This window comes from Hibiscus syriacus, unplaced genomic scaffold, assembly GCF_006381635.1.
Source record: "Hibiscus syriacus cultivar Baekdansim isolate YM2019G1 unplaced genomic scaffold, ASM638163v2 tig00013040_pilon, whole genome shotgun sequence".
NCBI lineage: Eukaryota > Viridiplantae > Streptophyta > Magnoliopsida > Malvales > Malvaceae > Hibiscus > Hibiscus syriacus.
The window spans coordinates 2,712,165-2,737,288 of NW_024062296.1; the positions used below are offsets into that span (position 1 = coordinate 2,712,165).

Consider the following 25,124-nt stretch of genomic DNA (forward strand, 5'->3'; position numbering starts at 1 on the left):
AGAATATCCAACTCTGGTTTACAAGAAGGATTAGTTACGTGGTGGATATGATATATTTCATTCGAAATCAAAATCCAAATGGAAAGAAACAGTGGGTTGATCTTTGTCTTTGGTCCCTGACAAGACATAAGACGTCATGGGCATAGTAGCACAATTGTGTTTGGGTTAATAATATGCATTGGCTTTATTTATTTATGTGCATATGATTGGAATTGGAAGAGCAAGCTTAGTTTTTTTATCCCTTCATTTGTCTCCAAATGAAATGAATGAATAAATATTATGATGGTTTCAGTTATTTTGGGTTATTGATCCGGGTCATTTTGGATTTAGTTTGGGCGTGTTCAGGGTGCTGTTGACTTGAATTGTATGGTTAAATCAAGTTGGGGTGGATTTGCATTCGGGTTAATTGAAATGGGTTTTTGGGTCATGATTTCATCATGTTATCCAAATCTAGTTGTAATTTTATCTCTCGTTGCCAAGAATGTGTATGGTAGAAGTACACATATACGAACCAAGTGATCTCAATGGTTAAGTAATTGTTATTATTTTGACATCCTGGGTTTGAGAACGACATCTATTGGGATGTATGAACGTTTATTGTCAAATGGTTGAGAATTTTTAGAACATATTATCTTGTATTCACCCTCAAACTATTAAAAATGTGTATGATAGATTGTAATTCCCACATAGTTTTACTATCTATTATGATATTGATACGAGAATTGAGGAATTTAATTATCGGAAAGGAATCGTTGTTGTTCCTAGAGGTCACGAGTTCGGGCACCAGCGGCTGCAGCAAGGTGATTGAGTTCATTGTCAAATAATTGAGAGTATTTAGAACATATACTACTTTGTAATCACCTTAGCTTAATAAAAAAAATACCGAAAGGAAGACTTGTAACAAAACTCAACTCTTTTTTCTTTTAATCTGGGGTAAGTAGAGGGTAATATATGTTCAAAGATCTCTCAACCGTTTGACATTGAACACTTACACCGCTAACATTCTTGGTGCTCGAAACCCGTACCTCAAGGAATATTCAAAGATAACTCTCAAAATTTAATGCTCACATCCCTGGTGTTTCTGGTGCTCAAACCGGGGCCTCAATGAATAACAATAATTCTTTTATCACAGAGGTCACTCGATTCGTTCACAACACTCAACTCTAAATCCTTTGAATGGAGCATAAATATTATTATACTAGAACCAGACCTAGAAGTGGAATGTAATATGGAACGACCAAACAAAAAATAATCTAATCTTTTCCTCCTTAGATAACTACTTATAATTAGGTTCTACCCGTGATCAACTGAAACTGACTACTTTGTCTTCTCATGTCTTGATAAGGTTGAAAATGCTCCAAAAATGTAGATAAAATCAATTCTTACCCCACAATATAAATTGTGAGCTGTAACAAACAAAACAATTGTTTGCCTCCCCGTTTTACGGTTACTTGCAGCATTTGTATTGAATCAACAAATGAAATTGTTAGGATTATTAAAGAGGCTAAATTGATAACTGAAAAAGTGCAAAGGGGTTTAAAAGATAAAATTGAATTTAGGGAGTAAGGAGAACAAAAAGATAATACAATTTGGCACAAGGATATAAAGTGGTTCGACTTATCAACCAAATCTACATCCACTACCTTAGCTCCTCACTAAGGATTTTCTAACAAATTCACTAATTTGTTCTTTCTTTTTAAAGAATCAAAAGATAACATTTACAACTCCCTATCTTTTCAATGGCTAAGATAGAACCAAAACCCTTTACGAAGGAAAAAGAGTGTAAACAAATAAACCTCTAGAAAGAAAGGTGTTTACAAATTAAAAACTCACAAAAACACAAATATTTACAAGAGAATTGAAAATAAGAATGAAAAACTCTTCTCTTGTGTTTGATTGCTTGGATAGGTGTTCTAACACTTCTTCAATTGTCTTGAACTTGTATTTATGTGATGGAATGTTGTTGTGGCCGTTTCTAGTCGTTGGATATTGTTTGGAGCCGTTGGGGATCAATTTCCGTGCAAAATAAAGTTGCTTAGACCAAGGGGTATCGGTACTACCTTTGTTAATATTTAAATAAACTAGTCGTTACTAGCCGTTGGGGTCTAATGGTATCGATACTATTGTAATGGTATCGGTACTACTATACATAGTAGTATCGGTACCCATTTGGGTATCGGTACCTCTTTTGCATTTTGAAATCTGAGGAAAGCTGGTAGTATCGGTACTACCTAGTGAGTATCGATACTTCCCTTACCTTTGGTATCGGTACCATATGAACAGTATCGATACTTGTTCAATTGGTATCGATACTGTAAGAACAGTATCGGTACTACTTGTAAAAAAAAATTGTTTTGTGCTCAATTCCAAACTTTTAAGGACTTTGAATTATTTTTGAAAACTTTGAATAAATTCAATTCAAGTCCAAAAATATTTTGCCTTAAATTTTTATATCAAAATATAGTTCAACAATCTCCCCCTTTTTGATATAACAAAACATTTGAAAATTTGTTTTTGGCACCCCTTATTAAAATGTTTAATGAAAAAGGTACCAAAAGTTGGAAAATATGTGAAAATGTTCAGCTCCCCCTTTTTCATTAAGAAATTGAAATTTTCAAACCAATACTTCTCCCCCTTTTTGTTAAATCAAAAAGAATTCAACTTTAAAGTTCAAACATAACATTGGAGAGTAAGTGGTAATTTCTACATTAAAAACATTTGAAAAATCAAAGCTCCACCTCAAAAAGTGCATTCCAAACAAAAATTGACTTTAAAAACTTGACACTTAAAAAAATTGAATTTCAACAAAGCATAACAAAAAAAAAAGTTTGTAACACATCAAATTCAATATATTCAAGTCTAAAATACTTTATGCAATATCCAATGTAGAAATTAAGTGCATATGCATAAAGTTTTTCAAAAAAATGTTATGCATTTAAAAAAAATTGATATCAATTGTTAGAGAGATATCTTTAACCATTAAAACACATGCATAAACATTTAAAATTTAGATCAAAAATTTAAAATTTGTAAAATCAAAGCATTTGAAAAGTTGATATCAATTGTTAGAGAGATATCATTTGCATTAAAATCAATTTTGACCAACATTCATTATGATGAACTAAAAATTATGAAAAATCATTAAAAATTTAAAATGTTCATCATAACATCTTTTTAACATACATAAGATGAAAAACATCAAATCATTAAAATCAAAACTGATGCATGCTTAAATCAAAATGAGCAACCAAATAATCAAAATCAAAAGTATTAAGCTTAGAGGTTACCCATTCCTTTTTTAGTGTGGTTAGAGCATATTGACTTCTTCATTTTCATCACCATTGCTCCCACACACCTACAAGAGACATTTATTTTGATTTTGGTATCCAAATTGCTTTGGATCCTTGAACATTAGTTTTAATGCCCCTTGTTCCCTTAGGAACCCATACTTGTCTAATTTTAAACATTTTCCTTTCTTCAAAGGACAAGTATGTTCCATGTGACCATAAAAATGGCAATGTGAGCATTTTGCCATTTTTAAACTTAATGAGTTGTTTTGAGAAATTAATTGTTTTTATTTTGTTAAGCTCTCTAGCTTAACTTTCAAATCAAAATTCTCTTTTTCTAAATCATTGATTTTGACTTTTTAAAACTCAATCATTTTTCAAAATTTCATTTTGATTTTCAAAATCAACTTTGGCTTTCAAAATCAAATCATTTTCAACTTTAAATTTTGAAATTAATTTATTATATTTGGAATTCATGGTCTCAAATTCTAAATATAACTCATTAAAAGAATGTGAATTTAACTCATTTGAGTTAGAAGATACCTCGGAATCATCTTCGATGGCCATGAGGCATAGGTTGGCTACTTCATCTTCATCACTCCAAGCTACCACAAATGTTTTTTTCTTTGAAGATCCCTTATTCTTTAGAAGATGGCATTCATATTTAACATGCCCCTTTCTTTGACAATTAAAGCACACCGGGGGACCCTTCTTTTTGGTTGATTCATGCTTCACTACCTTGGAGGACATGAATCTTTTCATCTTTTTGAAGAGCTTGGCCATATCTTCTTCTTCATCATCGTTTTCATCCACCTCTTCACTTTAATCTTCATAGCTCTCATTGGTGGATTTGAAAGCAACCCCCATCTCCTCCTCCTTTTCTTCATTCTTCTTTTCCTTATTTTCTTTATCATCTTCCTCTTCCTTCGCCATCAACTCATGAGTGAGAAAAGAACCAATCAATTCGTCAAGTGTGAGAGACTTTAGGTCTCTAGCTTTGATAATAGTCGTCTTATTTGATTGCGAAGACTTTGGAAGAGAGTAGATCATCTTCCTCACTAACTTCTCATTGGAGATAACTTCTCCAAATCTTTTGATACCGTTGACAACCACGGAAAATCTATCCGTCATAGCTTTGATGTCTTCATTAGGTTTCATCTTGAAATTCTTGTAGCTATGGTTGACAAGACTTATCTTGGTTTCCCTCACTTCATCGGTTCCCTCATGAGTAACTTGGAGTTTATCCCATATCTCCTTGGAATTAGAACAAGAGGAGACTCTTCCATATTCATTTGGGCCTAATGCACAAAAGAGAATGTGCATGGCCTTAGCATTGAGCTGGAACGTTTTGTTCTCTCCATGACTCCAATCGTCCATCTCATCGGTTGGAGTGGTGTAGCCTTTTATGATCGAATTCCAAGCTCCTAGATTGTTGGCTTGAATGAAGAGCTTTATCCTATTCTTCCAATAGGCATAATTTTCTCCATTGAAGAATGATGGCTTGTTGACCGGTTGTGAATCTTCAATATAGTAGGCACCGAAGGTTGAGGTCATTTCTTTGTCGATTGCTTTAGGAATTGGTAGTGCTTCTTCTAGGAACGTCTCAAGGTGATTAAACCTTTTAAAGAGTTAGTCTCTGGTATCAATTGTTAGGAACATTGAAGAGGCTCAATTGATAACCGAAAAAGTGTAAAAGGGTTTAAAAGATAAAATTGAATTTAGGGAGTAAGGAGAACAAAAAGATAATACAATTTGGCACGAGGATTTAAAGTGGTTCGACTTATCAACCCACATCTACTACCTTAGCTATTCATTAAGGATTTTCTAACAAAGAATGTTGTTGTGGTTGTTTCTAGCCATTGGAGGTTGTTTGGAGTCATTGCGGATCAAATTTAGTGCAAAATAAAGTTGCCCAGACCAAGGGGTATCGGTACTCCTAAAGAGATTATCAATACTACATTTGTTAATATTTAATCAACTAGTCGTTACTAGCCGTATCGATATTGTTCATCTGGTATCGATACCAAAGGTAAGAGAAGTATCGATACTCACTAGGTAGTACTGATACTACCAGCTTCGCTCAGATTTCAGAATGCAAAAGAGGTACCGATACCCAAAGGGGTACCGACACTACTATGTATAGTAGTACCAATACCATTTTCATAGTATCGATACCATCAGGCCTCAACGGCTAGTAACGGTTAGTTGATTAAATATTAAAAAGCAGTACTGATTTTGCCTTAAATTGTTATATCAAAATATAGTTCAACAGAAATTAATGAAACTAGGTGATAAAAGAGAAGGTTATTTTTTAAGGTTTCAAGTTTGATTAACTGCTTTTACAACGTATGTGTTATTATCAATTAGCTAAAAAAATTTGAACATATATTATGTAATCATTTAAACAAATGAAATTAACTGTATATGTATGTATACATAAGCATCTCTTTCATCCCTACCCCTTAAAAATGATAAGTATAACGTGTAAGTTGAAATTTGATAACCCAAAGCCAAAGCAGTTTTGCAGTTGGTACACCTGTTTTCTACCCCAACAAATCTGGTTTGATTATTTGGGCTGCGTAGTTTCCACTCTCTGCTAAAACATTGTTTGCTTCAATCCGCCTTCATGTTAATCAACAAGGCAAGATTTAATTAACCACTTCTTTAAAACAAACCAAACCTAACCTAAACCCATTCAATGTATCGTTCCATGCTTTAGATTGCTAATTAATTATATCCCCAGAAAGAAACAAGTGCAGGAATTTATGAACCACATGTCAACATTAGGTATATAAACTTGTGTTAGGTAGTATTCATCAAATATATATATATATGTGTTATGCTTCAACGCCACATATTAAGTATTCAAATCTTGCACAAAAAGTAGATTTAGTGTAGTTTAATGATGTTGTGGGTGGATGATATCTTTCTGTACCATATATGTATCTCTCTCTATGTTATTGAAAAACAAGAGTAAATTTTCCACCAAGGGAATAGGCATGACAACTGAGTTGGAACTGAGTAGCGATATAGGCAGTTGGTTGGCTTGTCCTAGTAGCTGTTACAGGAAGAATTCCCTTGTTCTAACCACCACCATTTTCGTCTTCTTCTTCGCCATTCATCGTTGCATGAAGCTTATAAATGTATTGCTCAACTCCAACTTCAATGTGTTCTTCACCTTCCCTTACAGATACTATCCCACAACACCAAAGGCTGATGGTCCAGGTTAAAATGTTCTCTAATATTATGTGTGTCTATACGAAGCAGAAGAAGGGGAAAGGCTCCGACGGCTTCCCCGGTGCAACCAATGCTCCCATGTCGATTACATCGATGTGTGGTTTAAGTATCAATCCAATTGCCCTCTTTGCAGAAATAAGGTTTCCATTGGCCTGGCTCACAATCAACTCCTTTCCTTTTTGCTCAATCTTTTTAGGAAAATTCAATACTAGAACTTCCTCTCCTCTTTATTTATTTTGAGAAGCCTCTTCCAGCTTTGTAACAACCCGAAAAAAAAAAATTAAATCGGTGTAATTTGGTGAAATTTAGTGACTAAATTAAAATTTATGAAAATTATTGAAGCCATTTCAGAAGTTGAAGAAAATTCAGGGACCAAGCCCTGAATTCCTCCCTGAATTCCCCCAAGGAGTGTCGGCAGAACATGTTCTTAAATAATTACAATGCGTTTCTGATTTCAAAATTTGAAACTAATTTGCTAAAATATACCTCCTCTCGTACCCCTACTTTCAAGCTCGATTACGAAGCCGTCCGACCTCTGATCGTCAAATTGAAACCACCATCGTGTTCATCTTCGACCAGTGATCAAAACCCAGTAAACCAATTATAGCGAAACGCTGCCAAGCGACGTGAATTTCGAGTCAAAGTCTCGATGTTTTTTTAGCACCACCGCCGGGAAAATCTTAAATTCATCTCCGATCGTTGATCGGTTTTCGACACCTCCCGCACCATCGTGTTCCTGGTGTCGTTCCGAGTCCGACGATGTCGTCCTTGTCTCCGTAGGCGACGACGCGTGTGGGAGTTGGAGCGGTCAAAGATTCGACCGAGTTGAAATCGAGCTCTCTACCATTCAAAAATTTGAACCGAGGTTGGTAAATGACTCAAAATCGCTTAAAATAATTTTAAGAAATTTTTTTAGGAATTTTTGGAGTCCGAAAGAGCCTTCACGTGCCCCCACGCGCCGCCCCTGCGTGTGGTGGAGTTCCGAATCTGCTGGGTGATGTTGTGACCGGTTTGACCGGCCCGAACCGGGTTGACCAGTCTGACCCGACCCGTTGACCAACCCGTTGACCCGACCCGGTGACATTCTGGGAAATATTTCGAAAAAAGTGACATTTTGGGAATTATCTTCAAGAAGGTGACAATGTAGGAAATATTTTGAAAAAGTTGACATTCTGGGAATTATTTTGAAAAAATGTGACATTTTTGGAATTTTTGAATGTGGACTATTGAACCCCTTTGACCATAACTTTGACCGGCTTTAAACGGCCATTAAACGACCTTTGATTTTGTTTGAGTCTAGCTATTCTGATATTTTTCGACGTGTCGAATCCGTTTCCGAAGTCCGTTTCACTAAATTTGAACCCGAAGGCCTCTAAATCATCAGTCAAACCCGTTGACTTTGATTTTGACCAAGAATTTGAATTTTCGAAAAGTCATACTTTATGTTTTTCGACGTCCTGATTCCGATTCCGCAATATGTATGGTAAAATTCAGACTCGAAATCTTCCAAATTGATAGTCAAACCCGAAAAATGCTTATATACTTAAATTTTTTGATTTTAAGTCTTAAGGTCTTGGAGTTAATAAATTATTATTGTTTGAAGGTACAAGAGACTCTCCGATCGTTCGACAGCTCGACCCAGCTCTTCTAGATCAGTTAAACCACGGGTGCCAATATTCACCCGTAAGACCCGTAAATTTTATGATTTCAGAAATTAATTTTGTTACCCATTAGTAATATAGTGTTATTATGGATTAGGTTCGAAAACAGTAACAAGCGTGGCGAGACCAGCACTAAATCTACTATTTGAACCTATTGTTGGTGTGTGTTCCCTGTGTACTACTTGTTGTTTTATTTGTTTTGAAATATGGTAAATTGAAAGCTATGGTTTAATGTTTTATTAATCCACCTATTTACTGGTGATGGTTTATGGAATATGACTGATATATGATTATTGGTTTTCATTGGTATATGATAATATTGAATATGGAATTATGGAAATTATGCTTACTGCATAAATAGTATTTTTGAAATACTGATTTTGGGTTGGATTGCATTACGGAGGTACAGCTTTGATCAAGCTGGTAAACTTTATGGACCTAATGTGGCTCTTGGTAGGCCCACGGGCCTCAAGATGCTTCATTAGGTTGGTTTCCTTTGTTGTGTGCTTAGGGTAAGCCCTATGGACTTAAGGATACAGGCCCGAAAGCCTATTCTTAGGTTGGCTACCTTTTTGCTGAGTGCTTAAGGTAAGCCCTATGGACGCAGTTCAGGGGAATTGCGGATGGTGTACAGGAGAAGGGTTTTAAATTACGACTTTCAAAAGTTAAACTTAATTATGATTTGATGATGAAATTCTGAACTATTACTCATTTACTGTATCTACTATGATTTATTGTACTATTGGGACACACTGAGCCTAGCTCACTTTTCGAAAATGTTTTCCCCTTTCAGATACTGTTGGTTAGATACACCTGATTGAGCACTTGGATGATCAACATATCTCTTGAAGTATATCATATTATAATTTTTATCTTTTAAGTTGACACTATTTTGGTAACATTGGCCTTATTTTAAAGTATTCAATTTTATAATGATTTCTCCTTTGCTATTTATATTTGGATTATCGTAAATTTGGATTTTTAAGACATGTTTAAATTAATTTGTTTTTCTTCATTATATTTATGAGATGTATTTTTATAGTATAAATTATTATAGTTTCATAAACGTCATTTATAATATGATTTTACCATGATTGAATAATGGTTTCAGAACAATATCTTTAAGAATTATGAATGTGATTCACTAGACTTAGTCAAAACGCATAGACCGGGTTTAGGGGGTTACATTTATTGGTATCAGAGCCTTTGGTTTTTAAACCTCGGACTGTGTATGAGTCCAAATTGAATATACGGTTTTGAAATATTTTTATAAAACCTGTTGCTAAGGCCATGTCTCAAAGTTTTTACGATTTTAATAGTGTTTGAGACTCCAAGTGCTTACCTAACCCTAAGTTTTATCTTCTATAGTAAACTAGAGATCTACCAAAATGAGTGCTAGACGTGAACATTGAACTAGCCATGGACGAGGTCGAATGGCTAGATTTGCGGACCCAATCGATGAGATTCGAGTAGATCCCCCACCTCCCACAGGTGATCCTGCTCCTGCGACCCCGATGAATTTGCCTCCTACCGCTGGTATTGGCATGACTACACCAATCATAGGAGCGACTGATATTGAGTCTGATTCTACCAGAGTTGCACCTGAGGAGAATTTTGGTGGACAATTTCTATAGTTGATTCAGGGAGCGGTCAGAGCTGCTGGTGTTGGATCAGATGTGCCTATTTCTCAGACTCTGATTGCTAATGGAGTCAGAACTTTTGGAGCACAGATTGGTGGACCTCCTACTGAAGCGGAAGATTGGCTCCAAGATACACAAAGACGTATGGATCAGTTGGGTTTGGATCCAACTAAGAGATATCTGGGTGCAGTAGCGATGTTAGATGGCAATGCCCACACCTGGTGGGAGTCGGGAGTCAGTAGTCAGTAGTATTTCGGCTGATTATCTGACTTGGGATTTCTTTAAGGAATGCTTTAGGAGTCGTTTTATGGGAGAGCGTTACATAGCTAAGAGACGACAGCAGTTCCAGGACCTAGTACAGGGATACATGAACGTTTCTGAGTATGAGATCGAGTTCTTGAAGCTGTTAAAGTATGGAATTAGTATGGTACATACTGAGAGAGATCGATGACGTAAATTTTCTCTCAGACTCAGATATGAGCTACGTAGGCAGGTTGTTATCCATCAAGACGAGATTTTTGATGTGCTGGTGGGCAGAGTGAAGGATGCTGAGGAGTTAGAGACTTTAGCTCCAGCAAGATATCATGTTGATCAAGAGCGGCCTGGGAAATTTTCTGGCCCAAACGAGTTCTCTGCACGTCCTGGAAAGAAGACTCATACTTCAGGTCCTTGAGAAGCAATACCAGTTTTAGGCCTGCAGTATCTTCACCTTCAGTTGTCAGTCGATGTGGCTCCTCGTCATTTTATTATGGCCCCTATGTGAGTATTGTGGTATTCGACACAGAGGTGAATGTCGTAAGAAGATGGGACTTTGTTACCAGTGTGGATCCAGTGGTCATTTCTGGAGGGATTACCCACAGTTAGTTTCATCTAAGAGGGTAACTAACCAGACACCTGCGCGTTCCCAGGCATCAGTTCAAACTCCAGCCAGAGGTCGTAGATAGGGGAGACCTTCCGGATCAGCATCCAGAACAGATAGTAGAGCCCGACCTCAGCATAATAGAGAGCCAACAAATTCTGAGGCTAGACAGCCAGCTTTGGTTTATGCCACTAAACGTCGGGATGACAGAGATGAACCTAAGGTTATTGCAGGTACATTTACTATTTATTCTATTTCATACTTTGCATTACTGGACAATGGCTCCACCGACTCCTATGTATCAAGCTCAGTATATCGAAACCATCAGATTCAAATCGAGAACACTAATAATACTGTTACGAGTCTAGTAGGTCAAGCAGTATTATTGAATAAAGTATTTCGGCGTTGTCCTCTGGAGGTTCAGGAAGAAATTTTTCTCGCTGATCTTATGGAGCTCCCTTTAGAAGAGTTCAATCTAATTCTTGGGATGGATTCTTTGAATAAACACAAGGTAAATCTAAATTACGAATACAAGCGAGCTACTCTGAAGACTTCAGATGGTCGGACTATTGTGTTAATTGGTGAACTGAATGGCTATCTCTCCAATATTGTTTCAGCTATGGAAATTGATCGTATGATTAGGAAGGGGTATGAGACTTTTATTGCCTGTATTTTGAACACTAAAGGTTCCTTGTCCACGATCGAGGAAATTCGTACAGTTAGCGAGTTTCCTGATGTTTTTCCGGAGGAGTTGCCTGGGTTACCTCCTGATAGATAGGTAGAGTTCGAGATTGAGATGTATCTGGGATCTTCACCTATTTCTATGGCACCTTATCGCATGGCTCCAAAGGAACTTAAGGAGTTGAAGGTCCAATTGCAAGAATTATTCGATCGAGAATTTATTCGGCATAGTACCTCACCATGGGGAGCTCCAGTTTTGTTTGTGAAAAAGAAGGATGGGTCGCTAAGGCTATGTATTGACTATCGGAAGTTGAACAAGATGACGGTCAAGAATAAGTACCATTACCCAGGATTGATGACTTATTTGATCAGTTGTGAGGAGCTATTGTATTCTCTAAGATTGATCTTCGTTTGGGGTATTATTAATTGAAAATTAAGGGGTCAGATGTTGCAAAAACAGCCATTCGCACTAGATATGGTCATTATGAATTCTTAGTAATGCCTTTTTGTTTGACGAACGCTCCTGCAACTTTCATGGATTTGATGAATCGTGTGTTCCGGTCATATTTGGATTAATTTGTGGTTGTCTTTATTGATGATATTCTAGTTTATTCTCGGACGGAAGCAGAGCATGACGAGCATTTGAAGATTGTTCTGCGGACATTGAGAGAGCATCGACTATATGCCAAACTAAGCAAGTGTGAGTTTTGGGTTCAAGAAGTGTCATTTTTGGGGCACATTATTTCTGCTCGAGGTATTCAGGTCGATCCAAGCAAGATCTAGGCTATTGTGAATTGGAAACGACCCAAGAATGTCTCTGAGATCCACAGTTTCTTGGGCTTGGCTGGATATTTTTGACCTTTTATCGAGGGCTTCTCGATCATTGCTGCTCCTTTGACAAAGCTGTTAAGGAAGAACGTGCCGTTTGATTGGGGCGAGGCATAACAGGAGAGCTTTGAGAAATTAAAGGCGGTTTTGACTCAAGCACCAGTGTTGATTCAACCAGAGTCAGGGAAGGATTTTACAGTGTATAGTGATGCTTCACATTCAGGACTTGGTTGTGTTCTAATGCAGGAAGGAAAGGTAGTGGCGTATGTGTCACGTCAACTACGACCACATGAGTATAATTATCCAACTCATGTTTTGGAGTTAGCAGCAGTTATTTTTGCATTGAAGATTTGGAGACACTATCTTTACGGAGATAAGTATTATATTTTCACTGATCATAAGAGCTTAAAGTATCTTCTGACCCAGAAGGAGCTTAACTTGAGACAACGGCGCTGGCTAGAGCTTCTAAAGGATTATGATTGTGTGATTGATTATCACCCTGGTAAAGCTAACATTGTGGCAGATGCTTTGAGTCGAAAGGCGATAATGGAGTTGAGGTCTTTAATAGCCAGGATGAATTTATATGACGATGACACTTTGTTAGCAGAATTACAAATTAAGCCGACTTTGGTTGATGAAATTAAAGTTAAGCAGCCCCTTGATAGCTCCTTGCTATCCATCTTTGAGCAAGTAGAGCAGAGGATAAGCTCAGATTACGCCCTTGATAAGGATAAAGTTTTGTGCTTTAAGGGTCGATATTGTGTGCCTGATGATTATAAGTTGAGACAGATTATTCTTAATGAGGCTCATAGTAGTCCATATGCTATGCACCCCGGTGGAGATAAGATGTACCAGAATTTGAAAGAGAGGTATCATTGGGTTGGCATGAAGAAAGATATCTCAGACTTTGTGGCTAGGTGTTTGACTTGTCAACAAGTTAAAGCAGAGCATCAACATCCATCAGGTTTGTTACAGCCTATCAAGATTCCTGAATGGAAATGGGAGCATATTTCTATGGATTTTGTTACTGGCTTACCTATGACTCCTTTGAAAAAGGATTCAATTTGGGTGATTATTGACAGACTTACAAAGTCAGCTCACTTCATTCCTGTGCAGGTAAATTATACTTTGGACAAGCTGGCGAGATTGTATATTTCAGAGATTGTCAGATTACATGGTGTTCCATTGTCTATTACTTCTGATTGAGATCCGAGATTTACTTCAAGATTTTGGAAGGCACTATATATGGCTTTGGGAACAAGATTGGGGATTATAGTACATCCTTTCACCCACAAACTGATGGTCAATCTGAGAGAGTGATTCAGATTCTGGAGGATATGCTGCGGGGTTGCGTAACTGATTTTCATGGTAGCTGGGAGAACTTTTTGCCGTTGGCTGAATTTGCTTACAATAACAGTTATCAGATCAACATTCGTATGGCACCCTACGAAGAACTCTATGGGCGTAAATGTCACACTCCGATAAATTGGACTGAGTTGCGTGACCGGAAGACTTTGGGACCTGAGTTAATACGCGAGACGGAAGACACAGTAAGATTGATTCGTGACCGTTTGAAAGAGGCATTTGATAGACATAAGTCTTATGCAGATCAAAGGAGAAAGATATTCAATTTGAAGTTGGAGATCAAGTCTTTTTAAAAGTATCACCCTGGAAGAAAGTATTGAGATTCGGGCGTAAGGGTAAATTGAGTCCAAGATTTATTGGACCATTTCGTATTTTGAAGAGGGTAGGACCTGTTGCATATCATCTTGAGTTGCCTCCTGAGCTCAGTCGTATTCATGATGTTTTTCATGTATCATTGTTGAGGAGATACCGTCCAGATCCGAGTCACATCATTCGGGTTGAAGAGGTAGAGCTAAGACCTGATTTGTCATATGAGGAGGAGCCCATTCAGATCCTGGAAAGTGATGAACGAGTTCTTCGGAATAGACTTATCCCGATGGTAAAAGTTCAATGGAGTAACCGAAGCCCCTCTGAAGCTACTTGGGAGACATTGGAGTCAATGGAGGCTCAGTTTCCTCAACTATTCTCATAAGGTAAATTTCTAGGACGAAATTTCTTCTAGAGGGGGAGAATTGTAACAACCCGGAAAAAAAAATTCAATCGGTGTAATTTGGTGAAATTTAGTGACTAAATTAAAATTTATGAAAATTATTGAAGCCATTTCAGAAGTTGAAGGAAATTCAAGGACCAAGCCCTAAATTCCTCCAAGGAATGTCGGCAGAACATGTTCTTAAATAATTACAATGCGTTTCTGATTTCAAAATTTGAAACATATTTGCTAAAACATATTTGAAACCACCATCGTGTTCATCTTCGACCCGTGATCAAAACCCAGTAAACCAATTATAGCGAAACGCTGCCAAACGACGTGAATTTCGAGTTAAAGTCTCGATGTTTTTTTAGCACCACCAACGGGAAAATTTTAAATTCATCTCCGATCGTTGATCGGTTTTCGACACCTCCCGCACCATCGTGTTCCTGGTGTCGTTCCGAGTCCGACGGTGTCGTCCTTGTCTCCGTAGGCGGCGGCGCGTGTGGGAGGTAGAGCGGTCAAAGATTCGACCGAGTTGAAATCGAGCTCTCCACCATTCAAAAATTTGAACCGAGGTTGGTAAGTAACTCAAAATCGCTTAAAATAATTTTTAGAAATTTTTTCAGGAATTTTTGGAGTCCGAAAGAGCCTTCTCGCGCCGCCCCAACGCGTGGGGGAGTTCCAAATCTGCTGGGTGATGTTGTGACCGATTTGACCGGTCCGAACCGGTCTGAACAGGTTTGACCGGTCTGAACCGGGTTGACCATTCTGAACCGGGTTGACCGGTCTGACCTGACCCGTTGACCGACCCGACCCATTGACCCGATCCGGTGACATTTTGGGAAATATTTCAAAAAAAGTGACATTTTGGGAATTATTTTCAAAAAGGTGACAATCTGGGAAATATTTTGAAAAAGTTTACATTATGGGAATTATTTTGAAAAAAGGTGACATTTTGGGAATTTTCGAATGTGGACTATTGAACCCCTTTGACCATAACTTTGACCGGCTTTAAACGGCCATTAAACGACCTTTGACTTCGTTCGAGTATACTTATTCTGACATTTTTCGACGTGCTGAATCCGTTTCCGAAGTCCGTTTCACCAAATTCGAATCCGAAGGCCTCTAAATCATCAGTCAAACCCATTGACTTTGATTTTGACCAAGAATTTGAATTTTCAAAAAGTCATACTTTATGTTTTTCGACGTCCTGATTCCGATTCCGCAATCTGTATGGTCAAATTCAGACTCGAAATCCTCCAAATGGATAGTCAAACTCGGAAAATGCTTATATACTTAAGAATTTTAGCTTTGATCAATTAAGTAAGTCTTGGAGTTAATAAATTATTATTGTTTGAAGGTACAAGAGACTCTCCGGATCGTTCGACAGCTCGACCCAGCTCTTCTAGATCAGTTAAACCACGGGTGCCAATATTCAATCGTAAGACCTGTAAATTTTATGATTTCAGGAATTAATTTTGTTACCCATTAGTAATATAGTGTTATTATGGATTAGGTTCGAAAATAATAGCAGAGCGTGGCGAGACCAGCAATCACTAGATCTACTATTTGAACCTATTGTCGAGGTGTGTTCCATGTGTACTACTTGATTATTTTATATGTTTTGAAATATGGTAAATTGAAAGCTATGGTTTAATGTTTTATGAATCCACCTATTTACTGGTGATGGTTTATGGAATATGACTGATATATGATTATTGGTTCTCATTGGTATATGATAATATTGAATATTGAATTATGGAAATTATGCTTACTGCATAAATAGTATTTTTGAAATATTGATTTTGGGTTGGATTGCATTACGGAGGTACAGCTTTGATCAAGCTGGTAAACTTTATGGACCTAATGTGACTCTTGGTAGGCCCACGGGCCTCAAGATGCTTCATTAGGTTGGCTTCATTTGCTGTGTGCTTAGGGTAAGCCCTACGGACTTACGAACTTAAGGATACAGGCCCAAAAGCCTATTCTTAGGTTGGCTACCTTTTTTGTTGAGTGCTTAAGGTAAGCCCTATGGACGTAGTTCTGGGGAATTGTGGATGGTGTACAGGAGAAGGGTTTTAAATTACGAGTTTCAAAAGTTAAACTTCATTATGATTTGATGATGAAATTCTGAACTATTACTAATTTACTGTATCTACTATGATTTTATTGTACTATTGGGACACACTGAGCCTAGCTCACTTTTCGAAAATGTTTTCCCCTTTCAGATACTGCTGGTTAGATACATCTGATTGAGCACTTGGAGGATCAACATATCTCTTGAAGTATATCTTATTGTAATGTTTTATCTTTTAAGTTGACACTATTTTGGTAACATGGCCCTTATTTTAAAGTATTCAATTTTATAATGATTTCTCCTTTGCTATTTATATTTAGGTTATCGTAAATTTGGATTTTTAAGACATATTTAAATTAATTTGTTTTTCTTCATTATATTTATGAGATGTATTTTTATAGTATAAATTATTATAGTTTCATAAACGTCATTTATAATATGATTTTACCATGATTGAATAATGGTTTCAGGATAATATCTTTAAGAATTATGAATGTGATTCACTAGACTTAGTCGAAATGCATAGACCGGGTTTAAGGGGTTACAAGCTTGGTTTAATTTAATTTTTTCAATGTCTCCCAAGTACTAACACATGATTCTTCAGTCGTACATTCATTTATCTTTTGATAAATTGTGAGTTTTAGTAATCATTTTTCTTATTATCGATCATATGTTGCTGGAAATTGATGTGTGGAAGTTTTATATGCAATAAAAATAGAACAGAGTATACAATGAAGTGCAACTTATGACAAAATGAGGCATATGTCTTTGAATTCTTTGTCCAGAAGTAGAAAGTTTTATCACAAAACAAAAGTTAAGGGTGCATGAAGCATTCAATTTTTTTTAATCAACTTTGTTTATCAATTGAACTCTTAATAGAGAAATTAAATTAATAATCTTAGAATTTAAAAAATTAAATCAACTAAATTATTTGATCAATTCTCACCTTTAAACTATAGCATTTTTTTCTTTGATTTATTTTTCACGTGAATTTATAGATTTTATAAAATTTCTAAAAAATTATTTAAAATTAATATTAAAAAATATTATATTTAAAAATTAATATTAACAAATATTATATTTAAAAATTAATATTAATCAAATGAGTGAATTAATGATGTTTCAAAGTATAGAATATTTAATTAGATAAAAAAATCACATTTACGAGGTGAAAAATAGCGGCTAAAATTTGATAGATGAACTCATCAAGCGAAGGAAGTGTTGTTCGAGCAGTGTACGTAGTTATAATCTGTGATTCTAGAGGGTATATTCCAACCAACCCATTATGGTGTTGAGTGGGAAGTGGAGGCAAGTAGAGCCCCAATTTCAAAGAGAAATGAGCACGTGATGCGATCCAATTCAGCATCATGTTTACAATGGCTATTCCAACCTTACAAGGAAAGAAACTTTCTAACTTTATACATAAATATGTTTTTTTTCATATGTTATAATATAATTATTATCATATATATATATATATATATATATATATATCTATAGTTATTATGATAATAACTTATTCATTAATATGTGAGATATAAGTTATTATTATATACTATAATTCACATTCTTATATTATACATATTATATAAGTTTATATACTTAGTTTATTTCATTAAGTTATGTATGTAGATATATTCAGCCAACACTTGGGAGATACATTGAAGCTAAATGGAACATGTAACAACAAGGAAACTCACATAGGAACATTTAGGAGAGCATAAGGACCCACTGGTGAAAAGTTGTCCGGAGGCCCGCGAGCTCATAGCTGGATTAAGCTGAAGATTTGAGCTACAAAATGACCTCATTTCAGCTGGTGAGCTACACCATCATCATCACCGCTTAGGACACTTCAAATATGTCCTAAGTCAAAATTTGTGAAATCGTACCTTTTCGCAAATAATTGCCACCTCAAGAGGAGCCTTTTCACAAGGGGATGCCATAACGTTCACCATGTTACAAGTCACCTATGGTCAGCTCACCTCCAGCTCATTCATACCCGAAGTAGCTCAAACATGAAGGGTTACCTTTTCCAAACATTGTGACCTTTCATGAATGATGCTTCCCATGAAGATGCATTTTCATCTAGGAGCACGTTGGTGAAGAGATTGCAACCATTGGAGGCTTAAATCACCAAAGGACATGTGATAGAGCTCCATGTCTATTCGGCCACACCACATGCATTGCACATGAGAACTTTGGCTCCAAGCAAGAAGAGGCATATCACCATTCAGTCAAGGAGAGGAAATTGGTGCCAAGATGAACACGCATGCACCATTCGGCCAAGAAAGATGTCTCCCCACCCTTTGGCCGAAATATTAAGCACCTTCATGAAGGGTTAGCTGAACCAACACCAAGCCAAGGGACTTGTCCTTCCATCTTGAATCATTATGTACTTCTATAGAGACATGTACCTAGCCGAATCCCTATGTAATCATTCGGCCAAGCCCTCTCATTTCCTATAAATTGAGAGGCTTACCTTCATTTGTACTCATCTAATCTCTTATATAAAATATATTCTTGTGAGTTAATTTCTCTTCAAAGTTCTTTGTGAACTTTATCGATTAAGCAAGCATAATTCATATACTTGTGGCGTCATTCCTTCCATTTTGATTCTTAAATTCCTAGATTGATATCTAGTGGGTTGAAGACACTTATACCACCTCTCAAGCAAGTTTGTGAAGATCGGGATTGTGCTTCCTAGCATTGTTTCCTCTTTGGCGTGCTTGAGATACAACTTCATCCATCAAGACCATCAATTCCGTAGCCATCTCTATCCCTATTCTTTCATTTCATCATTTATCTTATTTTCCATTTATTATTCCAATATTAATCTTATTTCTTTCTTATCTTTATTGCAGCCCAAGCTTATAATTCATGGACATCAGTACTTGTTAATCTTAGATCGGGATGCAATAAGGTTATCTACTCTCTTCCACCAAAGCGTGTAGATCACCTTACATCAGTCGATAATTAGAGCATAGTTAGATTGACAACAAAAGTGTCATTGGCGTGCAAAGCAAAAGAAAAAGACTTCTACATCAAAATTGGAGTACAAAAAGAAAGAAAAGGTAAAAAGAAGAAAATTCAGAAAAAATAAGAAATTAAAAAAAAAACAAAGCCAAGGAAAGTGCTCTACCATTGCAAGTACATCAAAGAGGCCATCTACACTAAGAGAAGATAACCTTATTGTTTCTTGAGAAAGGTTGCAGTAAGTGTTGTTTCTTGAATTGTAAGTCACCTCTTCCTTTTTCATCCTTTCATTTTCTTTGTCTTCAACCATTTCTTTCTTTTAATACCTTAAATCTTTTCTTCTACCTTTCCATTTCTTCTATTCCTTTCAACCCTAACCTATTTGCAGTCGACGAACACAAGGAAAGAATTAACTTGTTCTAATCTTGAGTAAGTTCTTCAAAGGACTTAGTAAAAGAAATTGAGTGGAAAAAGGCTAATTGAAAGAGTGAGATCAGAAGGCGAATTGTTAAAAGCCAAGTTATATTCCCGAGAGTAAACATGAGTGTTGAGTGGAGTGATCTTATCATTTCTTTGGATTGAACTTGAGAGGCTTTGTAAGTGTGCTGGTAAGGTTTACTTTTGTTTTTATTTATTTACTAACCATGTCTCAAAGTCCTAAAGAAAATGCAGGTCAACCAAACTTGCAAATGCAAGCATTGATTGGAGAAATGATGAGAATGTTTCGAATAGAATTTGATGCTCTTCATGATAAACTAGACCAAAGACAAGATCAACCCCATGCTCAGAACAATGATACTCCTCGGAGGCAACAACCTCTTCCAGTAAATGATGTCCTAGACCATTATGATGAAGAAGAACCAGCATTGATACAAGGACCTAGGCGTATCAATGTTGATTATAATATGAGCAACATCAAAATCAAAATTCCTCAATTCCAAGGGAAAAATGATCCTGAAGCCTATCTTGAATGGGAAAGCAAGGTGGAACATGTTTTTAGTTGCCACAACTATTCCGAACTCAAGAAAGTGAGATTGGCAGCCATGGAGTTTGTCGATTATGCTTTAATATGGTGGGATCAACTTACTATTACCTGGAGGAGGAATGGAGAAAGACCAATCTCAACATGGTTTGAAATGAAAGGTATCATGTGTAAACATTTCATTCCTACTCGTTATCACTTGGACATGTTTCAGAAATTACAGAACCTTAAACAAGGCCAACGAAGTATGACGGATTACTATAAGGAGATGGAAGTGGCAATGATCCGAGTCAATATTGAGGAGGATCATGAAGCAACCATGGCTATATTTCTTGCCGAACTCAATCCCGAGATTGCCAACACATTGGAGTTGTACCATTACATAGAGATTGATGAAATGGTGTAAATGGCTATGAAAATAGAGAGGCAATTACGGAGATGATCTATTTCTCGCACTACCATGCATACACCTTCAAGATGGAGTCCTAACAATTTGAAGAAGTCTACTCCTATTCCTACTAAAGAAAAGGTCGAATCATCAAGTTCTCCATAACTTAACAAGGATAGTCGAGAAAAAGAGGCCCCTGAACGATCAAGAGATATCTGGTGCTTTAAATGTCTTGGGAGAGGGCATGTATCCACACAATGTCCCAACCGAAACACCATGTTACTACTAGGAAATGGTGAGATTGAATCTGACCACGAAGAAGAAGAAGCCCGCCAACAGAAGTTGAGGAAGAAGCCAGCCCCTGAACGATCAAGAGATATCTGGTGCTTTAAATGTCTTGGGAGAGGGCATGTATCCACACAATGTCCCAACCGAAACACCATGTTACTACTAGGAAATGGTGAGATTGAATCTGACCACGAAGAAGAAGAAGCACCGCCAACAGAAGTTGAGGAAGAAGCCAAAAAGTGATGGTTCCTTTTTCAATTGGGAAACACAAGGACGAGGTTATGTGTGATGTTGTCCCTATGCATGTTAGCCAATTATTCCTTGGAAGGTCATGTCAATATGATAAGAGGACCATCCATGACTATTTTACCAATCAATATTAGTTCAACCATGGAGGGAAGAAGATTATCCTAACACCTTTGATGCCTAAGCAAGTCCAAATTGATCAAATTAAGATGAAACCAAGTGTTGAGGCCATGAGGAAAGGAAAATCGAAGAAAACCAGGAGGAAACTAGTCCAAATACAAGTGCTTATACATCTAAGTGCTTGTTATAAAGATGTTTATTGACGAGACACAAGGACGATAAAGATTTTTCTAACCTTGACAATGAAGTAATTTCCTTTGATTTACAAGATGATCCAAGAGACATAATTCATCAATTGGGGGACTAAAGGACGTGGCTTTTCAAGAGCCAAGAGGTACGACTATGAAAGACAAAGGAGGATCTCATCCAAGAGGCATGATTTATGAACTATAGGACATCACCATTCTTATACATCTAAGTGCTTGTTATAAAGATGTTTATTGACGAGACACAAGGACGATAAAGATTTTTCTAACCTTGACAATGAAGTAATTTCCTTTGATTTACAAGATGATCCAAGAGACATAATTCATCAATTTGGGGGACTAAAGGACGTGGCTTTTCAAGAGCCAAGAGGTACGACTATTGAAAGACTATTGAAGGACAAAGGGACATGATCTTCAATGATACAAAGGACATAAATGTTCAAGGCCAAATGTCTTCAATATACATGAACTTTGAACATTCATTTAACAGGAAGTATTTCTTAACTTTAATTATGTTTGATCACATTTTTACTAATGAAAGTTTTCTTTCTTTTCAGATCAAGAACTTCTAAGGCATCAAAGGATATGAACCTTTTCATAAAGGTGCTTATTGAATGGAAGGACTCAAGGAAAGAAGATCTTTTGATTTAAGGACAAATCGATTAAAAGAAGGGGGGATAATGTGATCCAATTCAGCATCATGTTTACAATGGATATTCCAACCTTACAAGAGAAGATACTTTCTAACTTTATACATAAATATGCTTATTTCATATGTTATAATATAATTATTATCATATATATATTATTATATCTATAGTTATTATGATAATAACTTATTAATTAATATGTGAGATATAAGTTATTATTATATACTATAGTTCATATTCTTATATTATACACATTATATAAGTTTATATACTTAGTTTATTTCCTTATGTTATGTATGTAGGCATATTCGGCCAACACTTGGGAGCTACATTGAAGCTAAATGGAGCATGTAACAGCAAGGAAACTCACATAGGAACGCTTGGGCGATCATAAGGACCCATTGGTGAAAAGTTGTCAGAAGGCTCGTGAGCTCATAGCTGGATTGAGCTGAAGATTTAAGCTACTAGATGACCTCATTTCAGCTGAGGAGCTGCACCATCATCATCACCACTTAGGACACTTCAAATATGTCCTAAGTTAAAAATTTTGAAATCGTACCTTTTCGCGAATAGTTACCACCTCAAGAGGTACCTTTTCACAAGGAGCTGCCATAACGTTCACCATGCTACAAGTCACCTATGGCCAGCTCACCTCCAGCTCATTCACACCCGAAGTAGCTCAAAAATAAAGGGTTACCTTTTCCAAACATTTTGACCTTTCATGAATGATACTGCCCATGAAGATGCCTTTTCATCTAGGAGCATGTTGGTGAAGAGATTGCAACCATTGGAGGCTTAAATCACCAAGGGACATGAGATAGAGCTCTATGCCTATTCGGCCACACCACATACATTGCACATAAGAGCTTTGGCGCCAAGCAAGAGGAGGCACATCACCATTCGGCCAAGGAGAGAAAAATTGGTGCCAAGATAAACAATCATGCACCATTCGGCTAAGAAAGATGTCTGCCCACCCTTTGGTCGAAATATTAAGCCCCTTTATGAAGGGTTAGCCGAACCATCATCAAGCCAAGTGACTTATCTTTTCATCACGAATCATTATGTACTTCCATAGAGACATGTACCTAGCCGAATCCCTATGTAACCATTCGACCAAGCCCTCTCATTTCCTATAAATTGAGTGGTTTGCCTTCATTTGTACTCATCTCATCTCTTATATAAAACATACTCTTGTGAGTTAATTTCTCTTCAAAGTTCTTTGTGCTTTATTGATTGAGCAAGTATAATTCATATACTTGTGGCGTCATTCCTTCCATTTTGATTCTTAAATTCCTAGATTGATATCTAGTGGGTTGAAGACACTTCAACCACACCTCAAGCAAGTTTGTGAATATCGGGATTGTGCTTCCTAGCATTGTTTCCTCTTTGGCGTGCTTGAGATGCAACACCACCACCATCTCTATTTCATCATCAACACCATCAACTTCATCCATCAAGACCATCAATTCTGAACCTATCTCTATCCATATTCTTTCATTTAATCATTTATCTTATTTTTCCATTTATTATTCCAATATTAATCGTATTTCTTTCTTATCTTTATTGCAGCCCATGCTTATAATTCAAGGACATCAGTACATGTCAATCCTAGATCGAGACACAATAAGGCTATCTACACTCTTCCACCAAAGCGTGTAGATCACCTTACATCATCACGTCTGTTAACCACTAGCACATGGTTGCTTCCTGAATATGCATATTTTTCTTCAGTGGGTAATAAAAAAAATCAATTTGTTCCAACTAGCCACTGTTAATGCTTCGGTAGGTAACCAACTGCTTCAAGCTCAACCACCCCCACATTTATGCATTGGATCCACAAAATTAGTGGTGCCCGAATGAGTATTTATAGGTTACTGCTTATTCATTCTATTTCTGAATAGGAATGATTTTGAAAAACCAACAATACTATATACTAAAACAACCAACCATAAAGCAATATAGGTGTCCATAATATATGGCCTGAAAGTTACATGGAATCTAATGTCCTCTCCTTTATTTTACTTATTAGAGGACTAGAATACTTATTCGATTGACAGATAAAATGTTTAGGATTTTGATTGAGTTGGGACACTTAGAGGTTGTAATCCATGCTTGAGACTTGCTTCCTAAGCTTTGTCAATATTTGACATGGAGTCACCACATTCATGTTTCTCCCATCATTCAAGTGCATGCACTATCCCAGCTGTTCTCGATGTGCTCATCGTCCTCCTCGGCAGCCAGTTCTAGCTTCTCCTCAGCAGCCAGTTCTAGCTTCTCCTCAGCCTCCAATATGGCTTCCTCAATCAACTTACTGATGGCTTCTTTTTGCCATTTTAAATGGTACTGCAAATCAAGACAACATGCAGCAATGTTATGATGACAAAGAAACAAAACAAAAATTTTAGTGTAAATTACTTGTTTGGTCGCCTACCTATTACTTAGTTTCATCATTTAACTATTATTTTTTTCAAAATCATACATAAATTTACGTTTTGGATCTATTTTAGTCACATGTTGTTAAAAATTAAAGATGACATTGATGGTTTTTTTTTAATTTTTTAATACTTATGTGACATTATATCATAGTGGTATGTCAGCATCACCGTTAATTTTTTAACCACAAATGACCAAAACATAATTAAAATGTAATGTTAAGTATAATTTTGGAAAGAAAATAATAATCGAGTGACCCAAACATATATTAAGTAATAGGTGAGCGATCAAAACATAAATAGAATAAAAAAAGTAACTTTAGATATGATTTTAACAAACACCGACCTGGATATTATACTTGGGTATGGCCCATGTCTGTAGTGTGGCTTTATAAAGCCGGTTTCTTTCAACAACGAAAGTGGAACCAAAAGTCCATGTAAGTAGTACGGAACACAGTGTGAGAGGCCATAGGAGGCATGAGTAGAAAGCTGATGATGTGTAGGGTTTGGAGG

The 25,124-nt window shown here is 36.6% G+C and overlaps 1 long non-coding RNA gene across 1 annotated transcript; it reads right to left on the bottom strand.

Moving 5' to 3' along the window:
- Positions 1-1,873: 1,873 nt before the first annotated feature.
- LOC120205803 lies at positions 1,874-24,368 on the bottom strand. Its single transcript, XR_005524055.1, has 3 exons — positions 24,235-24,368; positions 2,779-2,784; positions 1,874-1,883 (listed from the first exon to the last, which is right to left on the bottom strand). It is a non-coding gene; the product is annotated as an uncharacterized LOC120205803 (long non-coding RNA).
- Positions 24,369-25,124: the final 756 nt, after the last annotated feature.